General features: G+C 41.3%; 1 long non-coding RNA gene across 1 annotated transcript in view; it reads right to left on the bottom strand.

The window, feature by feature from the left end:
* LOC136837822 (uncharacterized) overlaps nt 1-20,091 on the bottom strand; it is a 36,232-nt gene extending 16,141 nt beyond the window's left edge. The window contains exon 1 of the long non-coding RNA XR_010852789.1: nt 19,874-20,091. This is a non-coding gene — a long non-coding RNA (uncharacterized lncRNA). The remainder of the gene's footprint in view (nt 1-19,873) is intronic.
* Nucleotides 20,092-21,571: the final 1,480 nt, after the last annotated feature.

The raw sequence follows: 21,571 nt of genomic DNA, 5'->3' as shown, positions 1-21,571 counted from the left end.
CATCTCTCGAAGGGGGCATTGAGGGAAGGGTCATCTCTCAATGGGGCGTGGAGGGAAGGGCCATCTCAGAGGGGGCATGGAGGGAAGGGTCACCTCAAAGTGGGCGTGGAGGGAAGGGCCATCTCTTAGAGGGGGCGTAGAGGGAAAGGGTCACCTCTCAAACGGGGCGTGGAGGGAAGGGCCATATCTTGGAGGGGGATGTGGAGGGAAGGGACACCTCTTAGTGGGGGCGTGGAGGGAAGGGTCATCTCTCAAAGGGGGCGTGGATGGAAGGGCCATCGCTTAGAGGGGGCGTGGAGGGAAGAGTCATCTCTCAAAGGGGGCGTGGAGGGAAGGTCCATCTCTTAGAGGGGCGTGGAGGGAAGGTCCACCTCTTAGAGGGGCGTGGAGGGAAGGGTCATCTCTTAGAGGGGCGTGGAGGGAAGGTCCACCTCTTAGAGCAGCGTGGATTGCAGTATTATCTCTTAGAGGGGGCGTGGAGGGAAGGGCCATCTCTTACAGGGGGCGTGGAGGGAAGGGTCGTCTCTCAAAGGGGGTGAGGAGGGAAGGGTCATCTCTCAGGGGGGCGTGGAGGGAAGGGCCACCTCTTACATGCGGAGTGAAGGGAAGGGCCATCTCTTAGAGGGGGCGTGGAGGGAAGGGTCATCCCTTAAAGGGGAGTGGAGGGGAGGGCCATCTCTAAGTGGGGGCATGGACGGAAGGGCCATCATTTAGAGGGGGCGTGGAGGAATGGGCCATCTCTCAAAGGAGGCGTGGAGGGAAGGATCATCTCTCAAAGGGGGAGTGGAGGGAAGGGTCATTTCTCAAAAGGGGCGTGGAGGGAAGGGTCATCTCTTAGAGGGGGCGTGGAGGTGTGGTAGGTTAAGTTTGGGTTTGTATGATGAAAGACGTTTGCATGAATTAATGGTTCCGTTTTGTTTGTTGTGATGTTTTTATTTTTGTTTGATTTTTTGTTGTATGTCAAGAAGGAGTACACTAGGTAAGTCTGTTTTTTTTTTTGTTTTTACCTGCAGTTTGCTGAATGTGTCGGAGTGGTGTGGCTTGCTCCCCTTCAACCCAAGATGAAAGCAGCTGCCTACTGTGTGGTGGTATCATACAGAAAAAACATAAATAAATACAACTGAAGACAGAGGACACTTACTGTGGTAGAGTTTTTTTTTGAATTAGCAGAAAGGATAAGACAGAGAAGTGATAAGGAACATAGAGAGCGTGAAGCTTCCAGACCGCAGGAAAGAGACAAATATTTGGTCAGGCTGTTTTTTTTTTCTTCCTGTTCCTCCATACATGACTCTATAACCTTAAAGGTGCTGATCTCGACACATTTGCTACAAGGAAAGTGCGACGAATTCCACAACTGACTGATGTTAAGCAAGTTAACTCCCAATTGGAAGAAGACGTGATAGAGACCATAGTTGGTGCAGAACGTTGTAGATTTAGGTTAAGAATGAGGTTTAGGATAATATTAAGACTGAAATAGCTTAAGTTGCAGTTCTTTAGGTTAAGGTTCTTTTGATAGAAGGGCAGGGAAACTATAGGATTAAGACTCAGTAGATTAAGGTTTGATGAACTATAGTGATCATATCAAGTTTTTTGGTCATTGTAATATTTAAGGAAATAAAGTAGGTTAAGGAAAGCAGAGGGTTTTATTTTGTAACCTCTAAATTTGTTCCCATCATATTGCCCCAATTGTGTACACTCGGCAAGAAAAGTGAAGATACAGTTTTCATTAGATTTTGTTCATCGAATTTCAATTTTTTTCTTACAGAAAACACATAATCTCGGTAAATTTACTCTAGAATATGAAAATACAATGCAAATTATATCATATATGTTAAATCTGCAAAACGAAAACGTTCAGATACTTAAAAACACCATGCATGTACGAAGTAATCAGAATTTCTCAGATGAAATCGTTCATAGAGATCTAAAAGATAGTATGTGGATATCTCGGTGTAGTACTATTCATCAGAACGGCAATATTTACTCGTTTTCCGTTATGAACAGGCTTATTATTGCATCATCATATGAGGTAATGATAATTTTTAATTTTACACATTCATGTTTGTATTTCACGGTGTTAAAAAGTCAGCTGGAATTAATGGCAGTAAATGTTGTGACACCTAGGGTAGGTTAGCCAAATCTATTTAAACCGCAAGGGCGTTCTCTATGATGTGAAGGGCAGCGCAGGGGAGCTTGGGAAAACACAAGTAACTGGATGTTTCTTGACGTTGCCATAGTCTCTCTCTCTCTCGCGCCATTACTAAAACATACTATACCAATATAGTGTAGCTCAATCTCTAAAAGAAAAAAAACAATGAAATGAGTAGCTCTACCGATAGGCCTAGGCTTACACAACAGCAACTCTCTCTCTCTCTCTCTCTCTCTCTCTCTCCATTGCTAAAACATACTTTACAAATATAGTATCGCTCATTCTCTAAAAGAAAAAAATAATGAAATTAGCTCTACAGTACATATAGGCCTAGGCTTACACAACAGCAGACTCTCTCTCTCTCTCATCATAACAATGCATTCGTTCCTTTTCGTTGGACATTGCTCAAATTTAACTCTTGATTTCATTATGGAAGATCGCGTTTCCGATTATGCAAGCATTCCGTTCAATGTGGTGTCATAAATTCATTTGTGTAAGGTTGCTTGGTAAGTTACGTCGAAAAATGTTTATTTTGCTCAGAACTGTCGTTGCAAATTACAACTTGAACGAATACTGTGAAACTTACTACTGCATTTAAGTATCAATGATTTCATTATCGTAGACTATGATTGAAAGTTATAAGAGGTCAAGCAAAAAATAAACACAATAAGACTGGAGGGAAGCTCCTCCCCTTTCTAAAGTTGCCAGATGTCGCATTATTGAGCAACATATGTCCGAAGATTTAAAAACTGTATCCTCACTTTCCTTGCTGAGTGTACTATAAAAAAGCCCCTACATAATAATTTGGCGCCCAACGTGGGGCACTTTGATAGTAAAGTAAGAGTGGGGTGCATAATTGGAGATGGCAGAGGGAGCAGGTTTGGAAGGTGTTGGGTCAGGTGAAGGGGAGCAAGGTTGGATGCAGAGGTTGGATAGGCTGACGTGCATGATGATCAGCCTGCAGGATAAGCTAGAGGAAGCCCAGGCAAGGGAAAGTAGATTGGTTACAAGAATGGAGGCGATAGATGAGAAAGCCCAGGTAAGGGAAAGTAAATTGGTTGCAAGACTGGAGGCAATGGAGAAGAAGATGGCTGGAATGGCTAAGAGTGGGCCTGACATTTGGAAGGGAAGTGAGAATGATGAGGTAAAAGGTTCAAAGGAGAAATTCCCTAAGAAATGAAAGGAGTTGTCAAGTAAGGGTACGGGAATACTTGCCATGGTAGAGGACAGTATGAGTGAGGTGAGTGAAAGTGATGAGGAAGAGAAAGGTAAGAACGTAACAGGAAACAAGAAGAGAACACGAAAAGGGAGAGGTGTGAGGAAAGAGGAATTGAAAAAGAATGAAAGTGCTAGTAGCAGTAGTAGTAGTGAAGGTTTGAGTGAGGTGGAAGAGAAAGAGGCCAAAACAATGTTCCTGAGGGAGGTTCCCCGCATAGAAAAGTTTAATATCGGGAAGGGAAGAGATGTGAATGAGTTTTTTGACGAGTATGAAAGGTATTGTAGGCAAAAGTATGGAGAGAATGAAAATGTGTGGATGAAGCGGCTGGGAGAGTTTTTGGATGGGCGGCTGAAGATGTGTTATAGGAGTATGTGTGAGGATGAACCTGGGTATGAGTCCGTGAAAGCTAGAGTGATCAAACAGGTGAAGAGAATGAAAGGAAGTGTGGTATACAAGAAAGATGACAGGTTCGAGGAGGCTAAGATGAAGCCTGGAGAAGAAGTGGGCTTATATGCTCACAGATTGGAAGCATTGGCCAGAAGAAAGTATGGAGAGGAGGGAATTGAGGAAAACAAGCACCTCATCCGGAAGTTCTTGGCCACTATCCCTGAGAGGATTAGGGTCATATTAAATGAGAAAGAGAAAGATCGAAAGCAGTGGTCAGGAAAACGTTTGGACTGGGAAGATGTTTTGGAGATCTTAGAAGACATGAGAGTAAATGAGGATGAAGTAAAGGAAATGTATGCTGGGACAGAGATAGTGAATGGAAGGACATATAAAGATGCTTTGGTGAGTGAGGAGTTAAGTGTGATGCAAGCTTTGCTGGAAGAATGTAAGAAAGAACGGATAGAGAGAGGAAGAAAGAATGTGCAAGTGAATGTGGGAAGTAACGGGAAAAGGAGCTTGAGCAGAAGCCGAGAGAGGTTTAGGAGTGGAAGTGTGAATAGAGTAAATGGAAATGTGAAGGGAAGTCGAATGGGAATGAGTAGTAGTGAGGGGTGTTACAGGTGTGGAAGGACTGGTCATGTGAAAGCAGATTGCAGATGGGCCAATGGTGAGTGTTTCAGCTGTGGAAAAAGAGGGCATGTAATGAGGGATTGCCCACAAGCGAAAGAGTTGAAGTGTTTCGGCTGTGGAAAGATAGGGCATCGAGTGAGAGACTGCCAGAGTGGATGGAGAGTAGGAGTAAATGGAAGTCGCTGTGGAAACTGGAATGAGTGGGCATTTTGCCAGGACGTGTAAGAACCCTCGGAGTAAGTGTGAAGGATGTGGAATGGAGGGTCATGTGAAAGAAGTCTGCCGTACCAAATCCCAACCTCAGGGAAACTAAGTATGAAGGGGTTTACCGTGGTGAGCCTCTGGTATGGAAGGGATGGATGTATTGCATGTAAGAGAAGGGTTCGTGAGTTGGAATGTCTGTTTTGGGGATCGAGTAGATCGTTGTTTGTGTGTTAGGGTAGAATGTGGTGGAGTGGTAATGAAAGCATTGATTGATACTGGTTGAAGTGGAAATGTAGTTTTCAGAGAGGCATATGAGAAAATAAAAGAAAGCATAACACAGAAGCAGGAATGTGCTGGATATGTGACAGGGATTGGAGGATTGGAAGTAAGGGTGTGTGCAAGGTTTGTTGAGTCAGTTGCGGTTGCAGGAATAAAGCTGGAGGAGGAGGATTTTTACGTTGTGGACAGAGTGAATGAGAAATATGATATGTTGCTGGGATATGCATTTTTGAAGAAAAACAAAAAAAAAAGTGTACCCAGAACAAGAAATGATAGAAATACGAATGGGGAATGAAACCAGTGTGAAGTTGTATGTGGAGGAGGATGGACAAGTAAGTCTGAAGATGGTTTCTGGAGTGGAGGTGTATGCCATGGAGGATGTACAATTGCCAAGGGATTCGGGAAGTGTTTGGAGTGTGAAAGTAGGGTGGAGGAATAATGTTAGAATTGGCGCAGAGAGTTTAGGAGAAATGTTGATGTTGGACGGTAGCTCTGCGTGTTACGAGATAAGGCGGGTCGCACATGTGTTTGATGGGATTATGGACATAAAGGACCCAAAGGTGTGTGTACAGGTGTGTGGGAATGTGAAAAAGAAAAGGTGGAGAGGCATACATCTTGGTGATAGCTTGGGAAGTTTGAGAAGTGTCGTCGATTTGAGTGATAGTAGGCACGTTAAGGGGTATGATGTGATGGCCGAAGGGGAAAGGACAGAAGAGTGGAGTAAGGAAAAGCTTAGGGAAAAGGTAAGGTTGAATGAAAAGTTGAGTGAGAAAGAGAAAGAGCAGGTGTATGAGATGTTATGGGAGAGAAAGGGTGTGCTGAGCCTAGGGGATGAGGACTTTGGGACAGCTAGATTGCCGCAGTTCCGTATTCAGCTGACAGATGAAACACCAATTTATCAGAGATCCCGACATTTCCCGGCTCCGTAATGCGAGATTGAAGAGCAGTGTGAAGAGTTGGAAAAGATAGGAGTGATTGAACTCAGTAAGAGTGCTTGGAATAATCCAACTGTGCCAGTAAGAAAGCCTGATGGGAGTCTCCGAATGTGTATTGATTATCGGAGAGTAAATGAGGTGACAGTGAAGGAAGTGAAGGAAAGATTCCCTATGTGTGTGGTGTCTGACTGCGTGTACAGTATGCACGGGATGAAAGTGTTTAGCACGATGGATCTAGTAAGGGGGTATTATCTATGCATAACTGACTTCTCGACTACGAAAAAACAGTATCAGTTCTGCAATCTCAGTTTGGATTGGCAAATGCCCCAGCTGCCTTCCAGAGAGCAATGAATGTCGTGCTGAGTGGTTTTCCCCACAAGAATGTGTTGGTGTTTCTTGATGACATTTTGGTGATGAGTAAGACGGTAGAAGAGCACAAGAGGTTGGTGCGAGCAGTTTGAAGTAGTTAGAAGAAGTGGGGGTGAAAGTCAAAGTGAGTAAGTGTGAGTGGTTCATGGAAGAGGTGGAATTTTTGGGTCATAAGGTGAGTGAGTCTGGAGTGCGAAAGGCGGAAAAGTTTGTAGAAAAAGTGAGAAATTTCCCTCGACCCAGGACTGTGCAGAATTGCGTGGATTTTGGGATTGATCGAGTTTGGAAGGAAGTTTGTGGAAGATTGTTCTGGGAATTGCAAAGCCATTGTCAGAATGGACAGGCTGTAGGAAGAGTACAGTTTGTGAGGTGGGATGAAAGGATGGTGGAAGCGTTCGAGAAATTGAAAGAGGAAATGGTGAAGGATGTGGAGTTGGCTTACCCTGACTATAGTGCAGATGCCAGTAAGCTAGAAGTATATACGGATGAAAGTGGAGTGTCAATGGGTGGATGTTTGATGCAGAAGCAAGTGGTGAATGGAGTTGAAGGGATAGAGTGATAGCATATGTAAGTAAGACATTTAGTTCGGCAGAGCGAAAGTATTCGACTATTGAGAGAGAGCTGGCTGCCCTGCGGTTTTGTGTGAAAGCGTTACGACCGTTTCTGTATGGTGTGAGGTTTGTGGTACGTACGGACCATCAGCCTCTAGTGTATCTCCAGAGAATGAAAGGAGTGGATGCTAGGATTGCACGAACAGTAGAGGATTTGAGTGATTTTGATTTTGTAGCTGAGTACATCCCAGGTAAAAGAAATATTGTTGCAGACATGATGTCTAGATTACCTGGGGAAGGGAAAGAAGAAAAGATAAAAGACATAAGACCAGAGTATCTGCCAAGAGGATTGGTAGTAGCACGTGAGAGTAAGGGGGGTGGTGACTCCATGTTTGAAAGTTTGTGGTATGGATTGAATGATTTGGTAGATGAAGGTTTGAAGGTGCAGGTACCTGGAAGTGTGAATGAACTGAGGGCAGAGGTGATAGAAGAAGTCTGCAAGAGACCTGGATGTTTGGGAGTGTCAAATGTGGAACGGTATCGAAAGAGTCTGAGGGCTATGATGAGTCCTGGGGTAGCCCCATTTCAGGAGGCTTTGGTAGCAGTGAGTAAGAAGTATAAGGTGATTGTGTCCGTACATATTGGTGGTGAGAAACCTATAGTGTATCGACATGAGAGAGTGAAAGAGAGTGAGCGTGAGTTGCATCTGCAGTGTTTGAGTGGGGTGCACTATAACTGGGTTGTGGAGAAAAAGAGCTATGAAAGGAAGTATGAGAAGGAGGAAAATGTTGAAGAGAGAACGCCAGAGTTGTTGGAAGTGGAAGAGGACAGTAAGGAAGTAAATGAGGGATGTTTGGTTAGTGGAAGAGACAGGTGTATGTGTGTACACAGGAGAGCAAATGCAATGATTGTGGGAGTAGATGTCAGTGGAGACAGTATTGTGGTTTGGTTGACACTGGAGCGCAAATATCGTTGGTGAACGCACGAGTGATTAGAGATGTTGAGAGAGTGGATTGGAATGTTAAACGGAGAGTGGTGAATGTGTCAATAAGAGGTATAGTAGGAAGATCAGTTGGATGGGAGGAAGTGAGGTTGAAGGTAAGGTTGGGAGAGTTTGAGGTGGAAGCTTGTTTTGTAGTACTGGGAGATAAGCAGATGCCATGATGTTTCTTGTTTGGGATAGATTTCTTGAGGAAGAATGGCTTGGTAGTGGATGTTGGAACAGGAGTTCTGTTGAAAGACGAGGTTGTAATAGGGAAGATTCAGTGTGAGGCGGTGCATATGGCCAGGTTTGTGGGAATGATTGATAGGAGTCTGAGTGAGGAGGAGGATGTAGTGGAGTTGGACAAGAGTGAAAATGAATTGTTGACAGCGGAGGACATTGAGGAGATGCAGCGGAAGTGTTTTGTGGTGAGTGAGTTGAGGAGGTGTATTAGAGAGGGAGTACCTGGAAGAAGATGGCCTTTGTTGTTGAGTAAATTAATGCGGTATGCTGAGAGATTTGTGCTGTGTGAAGGAGTGGTGTATTTTTCGAGAGAGAAGATGGGAGAGTTAATGTATGTTTCAGTGTTCTCGATGAGTGGAGCAGTGGGGATGTGCATTTTAGTACATGAGAAATATGAACATATGGGGAAGTTTAAGCTGATCGAGTGTATGAAAGAGCGGATGTTTTTTCCGTATTTGAGGAAGATTTGTACAGATATGGCAGTCACATGTGAAGAATGTCAGAAAGGAAAGTATCAGAGAGTGTATGCTAGCCCACCTATTTTGAAGCTGAGTATGAAAGAACCGTTTGAGTTAGTGGCGATTGACTGTGTGGCATTGCCGGTAACTGCGAGAGGAAACGAGGGAGTGGTTGTTATGGTAGATCATAAAGAGTAAGTTTGTAAGTTGTGCAGCTGTGAAGAATAAAACTAGTGAGAATGTTGCAAGAGTGGTCAGTATGGTCTTGTTGCCTGCGTGTGTGAGGAAGCCGGTAAGGATGTTGAGTGATAATGGGCCAGAGTTTGTTGGTAGACCATTTTGAGCAAAAGTTGAAAGAATGGGGTATCGAGCATGTAGTAACAACTCCGTATATGCCGAGTGCAAATGGGTTACGGAACTAAACCCTAAGGACTCTGGAGTGAAATGTTACGAATGTTGACTGATAGAGAGAATGAATGGATTTGTTGTTATTGGGAAGAGTGGTAGCGATGTATAATGGGTCAGTACATAAAAGCACTGGCATACCTCTGAGTGAGTATGTAATGAATTATGAGAGGTATGTGAGAGCAAGGATGGATTTGAATGAAGATAGAGGGATGTGGAGGCAGGCAAATGAAAGGTTTGAGAGTTTCAGAGTGGGTGATAGGGTGTTGAAGGAAGTTGTTGAGAAGGGAAGGTTGACAGCAAGTAAGATGCGTGAGAAGTATGAAGGTCCGTATGTAGTTAAAACAGTTTGGTCTAATGGATTGAGTTATGTGCTCAAGACCGGAATGAAGAAGGTAATGTAAGGGTAACACGAGCACATTATAATCAGCTGAGAAAATGGAGAGAACCCCCTGACTACAAAAAAGAGCATCCCATTAGGAAGATATTAAGGGAGGAAAGGGAAGAGGAAAGAAAAAGAAATAGAGGAAGATGTGAACTGGGAGATAAAACTAAACTTGTTTTTTTTTACACGAGGCGGATTTGCACTCACTGCAGAGTGCCTTTAGCTCGGAAAAGTTTCCTGCTAGCTGATTGGTTGCAAATATTTTGTCCGAATAGCAACATTGTTTTCAAATAATTACCAAGTAATGTGAATCGAAACTTATTTACTAACCTAATTTTCTCCCACAGATATATGTTTTGTCAATAAATAATGTTAACTAATAAAGAGTTTATAAAGGATTGTGATGGGAAGTCTAAATTTAATAACAACACCCACCGAAGTCGACGACAGAAGCCTGTTTTTGGATGCACGCTGCATAATTTTTTTTTACTTTTCACATATTTTAACACCAATTGGGATAAATTACACTAAGCATAAGAAAAACATGTTATTATAAACTTTCTTTGAATACCAGAAGTCTACTAAAAACATGGAATTAATAAAACTCGCTATTAGTGAAAACTTCCGGGAGGTAAAAGGAACAGCCTGTGGCATTAGATAAAATTTAGATAAAATTACCTAGATAAGTAGGCCTAGTTATTCATATGGTATCCACATGCCAGCAAATGTTGATGGGCAAGAAAACTTTTCAGGTACATATCATCTTTACAGGCTTTTGTGCAGAAGCCTTTTGTTATATCATTATGATAAATATGATGATAAATATGAAGAATCTATTTTTTCTTTAACATAATAATAATGTACAAAACATTATTGTGGCTTTATTTCTTGCACAGATTTCAAACTAGGCTAGCCTATGTCTATGTGTCTTACACCATTTTTGACAATTGCAATAAAATTTGCTTAACTCGACAAGGTAAGGAGTAACAGTAAACAGTAGCTGATGCTTGATATAAGTTAAGCTAGGTGTATGTAGGCCTATGATGTAAGTCCGTATAGAAAGGATTTGCTAATTTTGGTAAAAAGGTATAGATTCTATTAATAGCACCATTTTCGGTCTGAGGAAAGAGTGTTCCATAAATTGCATAAAAATCACAATTAAACGAGTTGTTTTCACCGAGTTACAACGAGATGGGTTCCCTTCCTTCCATCCCCGCCTCGGTATTTGACAGTAGACGCATATAGCCAGCTAATCCTTAAAATGTTATATGTGTATAGTACTTGATTCTACTCAGTCACATATTCTTTTACTTCTCAAAATATCTGCAGAAACTCGTGTTAACCTTATATGTGTCCTGAACAGAACGCAAAATAAGAAAAAGATTTTCTTATCTCGCATTGTCTGCTGTAACTTACATGAAAGAGTAAGTTGTTAATGTCTGTGAAATATATTTTTATTAGCGTGCACCTACAAAAGAAGCACAGAAACTTTTTCATTGCAGATATAGCCATTAAAGTAATCTAAGTAACGTAACACTGATTTCAACATTTACATAAATCAGTGGAAGTGAGAAAATGCTGCAATGACAATCACCTGTGATAGTTTTTCCGAATATGAATGCCGCCGCAGGCTGTTCTTTTACCTCCTGGAAGTTTCCGATAATAGCGAGTTTTATTAATTCCATGTTTTAGTAGACTCTGGTATTCAAAGAAGGTTTATAATAACATGTTTTGTTATGCTTAGTGTAATTTATTTGATTTTTGTTAAAATATGTGAAAAGTAAAAAATTATGAAAGCGTACATCCGAAAACAAGCTCCTGTCGTTGACTTCGGCAGGTGTTGTTATTAAATTTAGACTTACCATCACAACCCTTTATAATCTCTTTATTGTTAACATTATTTATTGACAAAACACATATCTGAGGGAGAAATTTGTTAGTAAAGAGTTTCGATTCACATTACTGTGGTAATTTTTTGAAAGCAGAAATGATGCTATTCAGACAAAATATTTGCAACCAATCAGCTAGCAGGAAACTTTTCCGAGCTAAAAAGAGACACCTGCGATTTGGTGCATGTGCCTCGGTAAAAAAACCGAGTTTAAGATGATTAGCAACCATAGACAGAGAGCAGAGAGAGAGACATTTGAGAGACAGAGAGAGAGAGAGAGAATTAATAATGAAGTAGGTGTTAGGTCAGAGGTTAATGTAAATGGAAGAAGAATACTCAAAACAGGCAAGTATTATTCCAGATCTTTTGAATAATTCTAGATTTTTGAGGTCAAGCAAGCAGTGCTGTTAAATCAGGCAAATATCTTTACTTGAAATATGATTAATAAAATCTTTCATGATACCATCTAAACCCTTAAATAAAAGTAGATTTAGATCTTGAAAAGGAACTTATGTTTTTGAAAATCAGTTTACGAAAAAAAAAAAAAAATTGAGGTTACGGGATGGCTCATCCGAGGCTTCCTTTGTGATATTACTTGTTCCCGAACAATTAACTAGACGAGGATCTAAAGCGACGAGACCTTTAACGCGGAATCAAAGTCGAGATCTGAAGGAGAGGAGCAAAATAATCCCCTCGGAGGGAAGGAATCCAGGAAGACGCGGGAGGGGAGGAAACCTAGAGGGGGGAAAATATTTAGGTCGCGATCTTATCACTGAGGCAATCAGCGTCGTCTTATTCTAGGAAGGCCTTTTGATATCTCCCGTGGAGCAGACGGAACTAAAGGACTCGGAGGAAGCCTTTTCGTCTCGGTGTCCAGGTTATCGTTTCTGCCCTCAACGTCTACGGTTTCTGATTTTCGGGGAGGGTTATGGAAGTACGAGGGACTGAGAGGGCTTAAAGGTGGTATCACGTTCGCCGTTGGCCTAAGGGGCGTTTATGCTACCTAGCTGCACTAAAGGAACCTGCCATTTAGTGAGGTTTTCCCTTTCTCAGTCAGGCACTTATTCCACTCTCGCCTTCTTTTTCTATATGTAGAAAGATGTTTGTTGTGCTGTGTTTATCTTATAGTCATCATTAATATTCTTATTGTAGTAGTGAATAATATCTGATCATCAAGTAACGAGCAACTTTTAAAATTAATTTTTGAGTGAATTATGAAAATCAGTAATAGCGTGTATCTGTTACAGTCAAACTGTGAAATCAGTCATTTCGTGAAATGACTGAAATTTCAGGCAATAGCGAAATGCAGGGAAGGGACATTTGATCCCCAGGAGCTAGTACTAAACATCTATGAAAAATTTTGACCGTGGAGGGAAAGGTCTAAACCCGGCGAAACAGTGGAGGTGACTCACTGTTTCGCCATCTCTAGTAAAGGGGATCAAATGGAGGGAAGGGCATTTCGCTATCTGCCTGAAATTTCAGTCATTTCACGAAATGACTGGAGGAAGTTTGACTGTAACATATTAATGTTTACGGAACAAGCAATAATGGGCAGTTAGTTGATTACATTCCACAAGATGCATGGCTACTGAAAATAAAAGGGAGAAGAAAAGAAAATAAAACATCGGTAAATTAAACACAGTTAAAACTGAAAATCATATAAATAAACAAGAAGTTTGAAGCACGAGTTAAAAATTAGTGACGAAAGTTGTCAATATGACAATATACCCTCCAGCAAAGCCACGAAAGCTCAAGTTTGAGTCAATGCAAAATCCGAGTTTGATAGTGAACCGGCTTTTCTACATTCTCATTCTTTATGCACTTACGAAGAGTGTGAGAAAACACATAGTAGTGATGTATATTGAATCTATGTAAATAGAGGCGCCCGAAGAGTATAAGGGTTACGTTAATATGCCATAGCAAACTACCGTTTAAAGGGGACTAGCTTTTGACCAACAAGTTTCCAGGATATAGTACTGAGACCTTTAGAGGGGGCCTGAGGGAAAGGTCACATTAGGAAAGTCTTCAGGAAATGGCCAAATTTTATCGGTGGCTGAGGGAAGGGCACATTATATTGGAACATGGAGGGAAACCACTGGCTTAAGAGTTGTTAGATTAAAGTGAAAGCATAAATACGACGCCATAATAATGCAGGACATATTTCATAACACAGTCGACATCACTTAGTATTGTTAACCAGTTTTCAGTGTGAGGAAAGGAGCAGTCCCAGAAAGTTGAAATAAGTGTTCGGATACTTTATTTCCGAGGAAAGGCCATCTATCCAGCAAGAGTATTCGGACACGGATATTATCTATTTGTTCTTCTAACAGATAATGGAGATTGAATATGATATCTACTTGTTCTTCTAACAGATAATGGAGATTGAATATGATATATCTACTTGTTCTTCTAACAGATAATGGAGATTGAATATGATATTATCTACTTGTTCTTCTAACAGATAATGGAGATTGAATATGATATTATCTACTTGTTCTTCTAACAGATAATGGAGATGGAATATGATATTATCTACTTGTTCTTCTAACAGATAACGGAGATTGAATATGATATTATCTACTTGTTCTTCTAACAGATAATGGAGATTGAATATGATTATTATCTACTTGTTCTTCTAACAGATAATGGAAATTGAATATGATATTATCTACTTGTTCTTCTATCTTCTAACAGATAATGGAGATTGAATATGAAGTATGAAGAAGTTTAGTGTGAAATGCTACTATGGTCAAACCAAAATGTCAAGGCGGATGACAGGAGGTCTCATCAGAATGCTTCGTATTTGAATCTAAAAGTTGAGGACATTTTCCCTGGTAGAAAGGGAAAAATCTCATCAGCCTGATTAAGTTCTGTACTGGATGGTGCGAGACCAATCCCTCGACCCACACTGTCGTTTCTTTTTCTTTGTCCTTCTTATTAAAATGTTTTACATCTGACTTTAGATGCATTGAAAGTTGGTTCTCCGAATTCTTCTTCAGTATCTCTCCCTTCCTTGATGATTCTTTCCATAGTCCTTCTGGGAATATCGGTAGCTTCACATGCCCGATCGTAAACTCTCGGCCCACCGGTCAAGGGCCCATTGTTCATCTTTTCCCTCGCAAAGTAATTGTGAACGTCGTATGAGAATGACCTGGCAGAAGCAGGGAGAACACATCTCTCAGTTTTTTCCGCTTTTTCCATGGCTGAAGCAGGAAGAACACGTCTGGGCGTAGGCTACCTTCTTTACAGGGTGAATCGAATGAATGACAATGAACATATCCAAAACGCTGTTATATATAGACGAAGATGACAGACCAAACGACTTTTATGGCTTTATAATAACACGAGTTAAATACTATAACATACAAGCTGGAATTTCAATCCTTTAGAGACGTGAGCCCAATACCCGATAAAATCTTTAAGTAAGATCAACTTGGTTACTAGGGAGTTTGGAGGCAGTCTTATTCTGGGATAGGTAGCGCAATTAAAAGATCAAAAAAGGTTTTCTCATATCAAATCTCTTACATCTGTATGCTTAAAGACAAAACCTGTATAATTGTAAAGGGTCAACCATACCTTTCCTTTGTGTTTCTTTGATAGGCTGTATCGTTTTAGCTATTATTAAGATATATATATATATATATATATATATATATAGATATATATATATATATATATATAAATATATATACATATATATATAGAAACATATATAAATATATATATATATATATATATATATATATATATATATATATATATATATATATATACACACACAAATAAACACACACACACACACACACACACAAACGCAAAGGTTACTCGATGTCGCATTTAGAAGAGATGAAAGCAAAGAAAATCCGGGATAAATCCGGAGGAGCGGACACTCCATCTGAGTGCTTAATCCGCTTGTACCGCTGAGGTTTTAGATTTAAGTACGGCGTTTCCTTATGGGTAAAATAACCAAAATGTTCTTCACTGCGAACGATATAGTCCGGGAGAAACCTCCTGTCACCCGCCTTGACATTTTGGTCTAACTATAGTGGTTTCGAAAAGTACGATCTGAAGGAAGACCGGTCAATGTCGTACAGTCTACTTTCTATTTTATAGATACTGGAATAAGTTATAGTTTAGGCATCCTATCTGAAGACAAAATCTCAAACACAACTGAAGTATTAAAAAAGTTAAACTACAAGAGCACCGAGGAAGTCCATAACAAACAAAATACAAATAAAGGAACAAAACATAATTCAGATTTAAAATAAGCGATCTTTCCTAGATAGTGACCCCAAACAAATTTCGGGGTTCGTATCTAGGACTAATATTTCTTGGGGTTCATTACCTTTATGATATTTACAGTCTTTAGTTTATGTTTTTACGGTAATCCCCAAAGGGCTTGTACTAAACACGCCGCAAAGGCGGATACATACAGGGTTAAAACCCTTGGGGGTCACTATCTAGGAAAGATCCAAAATAGCTTCAATGGGAATGAAGAACTCTCTATTTAATTTTGTCTTTCTGCCTTTTATTAATAAAAAGACCTCGCTATTCCCACCTCAGTTACTGTTCGGTGCATGCTTTATTGAGGAGCGTGAAAATGTCAAGAGAAAAGGTGTATAGCATTTTAGTTTTCTGTAAAAGAAAACTGTTGTGCCAGCTTTGTCTGTCCGTTCGCACTTTATCTTGTCCGCACTTTTTTCTATCCGCAGTTTTTTTCTGTCCGACCTCAAATCTTAAAAACTACTGATGCTAGAGGGCTGCAAATTATTATGTTGATCATCACCCTCCAATCATCAAACATACCAAATTGCAGCACTCAAGCCTTAGTAGTTTTTATTTTATCTAAGGTTAGTTATCTATAATCGTGCTTCTGGCAACGGTATAGGATAGGTAACCACCGGGCCGCGGTTAAAGTTTAATGGGCCGCAGCTCATACAGAATTATACCGAGACCACCGAAAGATAGATCTATTTTCGGTGGCCTTGATTATACGCTGTAGCGGCTGTACAGAAAACTCGATTGCGCGGAAGAAACTTCGGAGCATTTTTTACTTGTTTATTGGCGATGTCAACAGATAGCGGAGTTAAGCGGTATAAAAAAAAAAAAAAAACAATACTTGGGGCTGTGCACTCCTAGAATTTTGATCCCACATATTCCAAAATACTTTTGGAACAAGTGAACGAGAAAAAAAGTTGAGTAACAAAGAGAAACTAGCAGTTGTTCTCTTATTTTAAAGGACATAACATGGTCGTTATTGTCAAAAGCTATCTGCTGCTTGTTTGTGCTAAGTACTTTGACAACAAATCTCTCATTTCCTTCTCTGCAATTCAAAGTATATGGATTTTCGTTATACAACTGTTATTTAGCAAGTATCTGAGTTGTCTTGGGTACAAAGATATAAATGAGAAATCTTCTAATTTTATAAGGAACTTATTTTATGATTTGATTAAAATTGTGGTCTGAGAAGTAGACCTTTAAGAATTCAGTTTCTGTATGATACAGCAGATAATTGATTGATTTAACGTTTTCCGGCAGCTCCATAAATAGTAAAATGCTTTAGAAATTCAAATATAGGGCTTACGTATTGAATGCTAATGAAATATTATTTATTATTATTTGATGGGTTTATTAAATACTGAGTTCCTCGTTGGGTGAGTGGGTTCCGTTCTCAGCTAGCACTCTGCTGGCCGCGAGTTCGAATCTCCGACCGGCCAATGAAGAATAGAAGGAATTTATTTCTGGTGATAGAAATTCATTTCTCGCTTTAATGTGGTTCGGATTCCGAAATAACTTGTAGGTCCCGTTGCTAGGTAACCAACTGGTTCTTAGCCACGTAAAATAAATCTAATCCTTCGGTCCAGCCCTAGGAGAGCTGTTAATCAGCTCAGTGGTCTGGTTAAACTAAGATATACTTAACTTTTTATTAAATATTGAATGTTCTGGGGACTTCCTAATCAGAAGTTGGAAATGAAAGCAAAATACACAATAACCTGAACTATTACGCCTGTAAAACGGCATTAGATTTCGTAAGAAGAGCGTGTAAAGATTTTCCGGAAACGGCAATGAGAAATTTCAGGTCTTCCAAAGAATATGAGAGTTACATAAGTTCTTTGCAGCGTCCCTTCGGCCCCTACCTGCAACCCATTTCATTCCTTTAACTGTACCTCCATTCATATTATCTTTCTTCCATCTTGCTATCCACCCTCTCCTAACGCTTATTTCAAAGTGCAACTGCGAGGTTTTCCTCCTGTTACACCTTTCAAACCTACCTCTTCTGAATTTCCCTTCCAGCGCTGAATGACCTCATAGGTCCCAGCACTTGGCCTTTGGCCTAAACTCTATATTACATTCCATTCCATAACAAAATAAAAGCATCTTAACATCACACACGTTCATACATTCATGTAATAAATGCCAGTCACTAGATGATCACGTGACGGAATTTCATGCGGTTCCTCGCAAAATGCAACACGCTCCAACGTTTAAAATGCTGTGAGCTTTAAAATCACACGGCTGTTTGTATTGTAGGATACCGTATGAACGATGCACATGACGTGATTCGAAATCCAACGCATTTTTTCGAAATCCAAAAATATTTTCATTTGTCGTCAAGGCTTTAAGGAAAAATTGAATACCCGTATGGGTACGTGAAAAAAAATAGCCTTGACTCCTACAAATCGAGTACTGCACGTACAAAAAAAAAAGCAAGGGGAAAAATAAATGCAGAGAGATAAAGGGAAGCGAATATTTCAGCTTCTCGCCATGAAAGATTAATCTTGTTTAATGAGGGCAAAATGACACGCAGTAAATTGCCTAATGCATCACCTGTGTTGCGTCAATTAATATTTTGAAGAGCAGTTGCGAAAGAGGTTGTAATTCTGTCTATCGCTGGCAGCGTTTCGCGCTCGTTTTTCTACCGGTCCTCTGAAATATTTAATGGATTAATTTAGCCTAAAAATATCCAGCTGCCATCCACCAGGATTTATAATCTAAAAGCCCAACTCTCTATTTTGTTTGCTTTTATTTCATGACAGTGATATGTTTCTTTCCTTTGATGTGATTCAATTAAAAGCCAGAAATTAAGACCAATTACAATGAATTTCGGGCTCATAACATAATTTTCAGTCAGCTGAATGACCGGTAATGCTTCGGGTTTCAGGATAATTATCCTGATAGACAATACCTGTCACTGCAACGCGGAGTCCAGGCGACTGTGGAGTCCATGACTGAGGTCCCGAGATGACTGTCAAAGGGAATTATTACTTTCCTCGCGTTGATCGAGCGGAGCTGTTGCTATGTGGCGCCTACACAGAATTTCATTAACTTCACCGAGTGTCTTGGTTCTTTCTGTTGCCTACACGAATCATTTGCCATGAAACTGTCTGCAAAACGATATTAAGAGAACGTCGTTTACGGCAACAAGCTCGTCAATACGCATATGACTTTGTGAGAGGGAACGCAGTAACGGATTGGAACGTCATATAATTTCCATACTTTGTGATGGAGAAATGTCCCTGTTCGCAGAACTAAGCTAAAGTGGATATTCTTGTTCGAGTAATATATTTCACGAATATGTCGTTATTAGATTTAAGTGTCTAACGAGAATTTTTTGAACCTTGTATAAGAAAAAAATATACTAAATTTTATAAACAGGATACTTATACTTCGCAATCATACGTATCGCTGTGATGTCAACACAGGGAAATCCTGACTTGAAAGAGTTCCAAGTGCGTACTGTGTTGGAGTCCAGTTTCAAAATCAATATCTTTTTATGTCTTGGGGAAAACGTGGAATATGGAGTTATCGAAACAGCTCTTACTTTGGAAAATCTCGTATATTTCAGGGTGGAATGGAATGGAATTTAAAATTTAGGCCACAGGTCAAGCGCTGGGATCTATGAGGTCTTTCAGTGCTGGAAGGTGAATTGAGAGTAAAAAGGTTTTAAAGGCTTAACGGGGGAAACCTCGCAGTTGCCCTATGAAATAATTGCTAGAAGAAGAAGGAAAGAAAGATGGAGGAACAGGAATGTGAAAAGAGGTACAGTAAAGGGAATGAAAGGGGGTTGCAGCTAGGGGCCGAAGGGCCGCTGCAAAGAACCTTAAGTAATGCCTACAGTGCACCACGTGAGGTGTGCTGACGACACTACCCTCCTACGGGATATACTTCAGTGTGGACAATAGGGAAGGGGAAATGCAACAAAAATCAAAATAGAAATATTTGAATGAGAACTACAATCTGTCAGACATATATGAAATTCCATTCAGTTTTGGACCCTGGAGGGCACGTTTTCAAGAATGTGATAAGAAAGTAAGTAATATAACATGCCTGGGCTATATCTGGAAGAGTGAGGACAGTGGATAAGATGGGGAAACGAAAACATGACGAATAATAATAATAAAAACTTAAGTTAAAAGATGGGTGCTATTTTTAAAGACACTCTGCTAAAGGATGGAGGATGGGTTGAAAATAAACTTGTGTAAACCTCTATGATTCGTAAGGTGGGGTGAAAGGAAAAGCCTTGATGGAATTGCCAGTTGTCAGAAGGGGACAGGGCGTAAGTTGAATCACTCAGTAGGGGGAGTGGGTTGAATAGAAAAGAATATTGAAATTTACCAAAAGGCTAGCAATGAGACTTATGAGGTCTTTTATCGATGAAACGGAAATTGCCAGCAGCTGGGGTGGAAGGTTTGCTGCAAAGAACCATAAGTAATGCCTACAGTGTTTAAAAGTGGTGTCCACTGACAGCTAAAACCCCACTATAGAGGACAGTAACAATTCAAACTTACATTAATTGTAGTAGTAGTAGTAGAGGTCCAGTTCAGTGGGTCCCAAATGACTCTTGAAAGTGCTTGGACGCTTAAATTCCAAAGATTTTTTCTCGTAGGCGTTGGAGGTGGGGGTCAGGGCCCCTTCTGGAATGTTTTCAACGTTTACGCTAGACATTGGGAATTGACATTTTCCCCACAAGTGTAGGTCAGTGCTGGCTCATCCACCGTTAGATGCTGAAAAGGAAAATACATTGTATTTGACAGAATGCAGAACATTACATTATTATACTCCAGATTCCATTTCATAAGGGCAAACTGTGGGTAAAACTTTGCTTCAGTTGCGCAGCCTGATTCCCGCCTGTCGCTGACCAGGACAGGTTATGCCCTTTTTGAGTGGGTCCAGGGGAGCGAAATTTTCAGCCAGGTTAGGCAAGGTGCCCTATGTTGAGAGTTAGGTTGGTAAGATCTGGTTAGGTCAGGACCCAGCATTACAGGAGGGGTTATATTAGTCCATTTATGCTGTTACTGAGGACCTGTCCCTGTTGATGGCTGGCGGGAACGAGGTTGCACAGCTAAAGTCAATTAAACCAAAATGAGATGGCCCTTCCCTCCACGCCCCATTGAGAGATGACCCTTCCCTCAATGCCCCCTTCGAGAGATGGCCCTTCCCTCCATGCACCCTCGTAAGAGATGGCCCTTCCCTCCAGGTCCCTTAAAAGATGCTCTTTCCTCCATGCCCCTTGAGAGAGATGGCCTTCCTCCACGCCCCCTCTAAGATATAGCTCCTTTCCTCCACGCCCTCTATGAGGTGGCCTTTCCCTCCCAGCCCTCTAAAGATGGCCTTTCTCACACGCCCTGCCGAGATAGCCCTTCCCTCTGCCCTTTGAGAGCAGGCCCTTCAATCAATGTCCCTTGAGATATGACCTTTCTCTCCACGCCCTGCAAGAGATGGCCCTTCCCTCCAGGTTCCTCACATTTGACCTTCTCCATACCCCTTGAGAGATGCCCGCCCACGCCCCCTGTAAGAGATGACCTTCCCTCTCACGCCCCTTGAGAAATGACCCTTCCCTCCACTCCCCTTGGAGAGATGATCCTTCCTCCACGCCTCCTTTGAGAGATGGCCCATTCCTCCATGCCCCCTCTAAATGATGGCCCTTCCGTCCATGCCCCCACTTAGAGATGGCCCTTCCTTCCACGACCCTTTGAGAGATGACCTTTCCCTCCACGCCCCCTCTAAGAGATGGCCTCTCCCTCTACGCCTCCTTTGAGAGATGGCCCTTCCTCAGCGCACTCTCCGGTGAATGGCTCCTCTGACGCCCTCTAAGTGAGGCCCTTCCTCTGAGGCCCCTTTGAGGATGGCCCTTCCTCCACGCTCCCTTTAAGATGTGGCCCTTCCTCATCAGTTCTCTCCAAGATGTGGCCCTTCCCTCCACAATCTCTTTGAGAGATATTCTTCCTCCAGGCCCCCTCCAAGAGATGGCACTTCCTTCAGGCTCCCTCTTTCTGAGAGAGGCACTTCCTCCAGGCTCCTTGAGAGAGAGGACACTTCTCCACGTTTCTCTAAGAGGTGACCCCTTCTCCAGGCCTCAACTAAGAGATAGCTCCTTCTATTCGGTGTCTCTCTTACAGGATGGCCCTCCTCCAGGCCCCTGAGAGTTGTAGCCCTTCCTCCACGCCTCAAGATATGGCCCTTCCTCCATGCCCCATCTACACAGA

The sequence above is a fragment of the Macrobrachium rosenbergii genome, unplaced genomic scaffold, assembly GCF_040412425.1.
Source record: "Macrobrachium rosenbergii isolate ZJJX-2024 unplaced genomic scaffold, ASM4041242v1 13869, whole genome shotgun sequence".
Lineage (NCBI taxonomy): Eukaryota > Metazoa > Arthropoda > Malacostraca > Decapoda > Palaemonidae > Macrobrachium > Macrobrachium rosenbergii.
The sequence above is the reverse complement of the archived record's forward strand: the minus strand, read 5'-3'. Positions and strand labels throughout refer to the sequence as shown.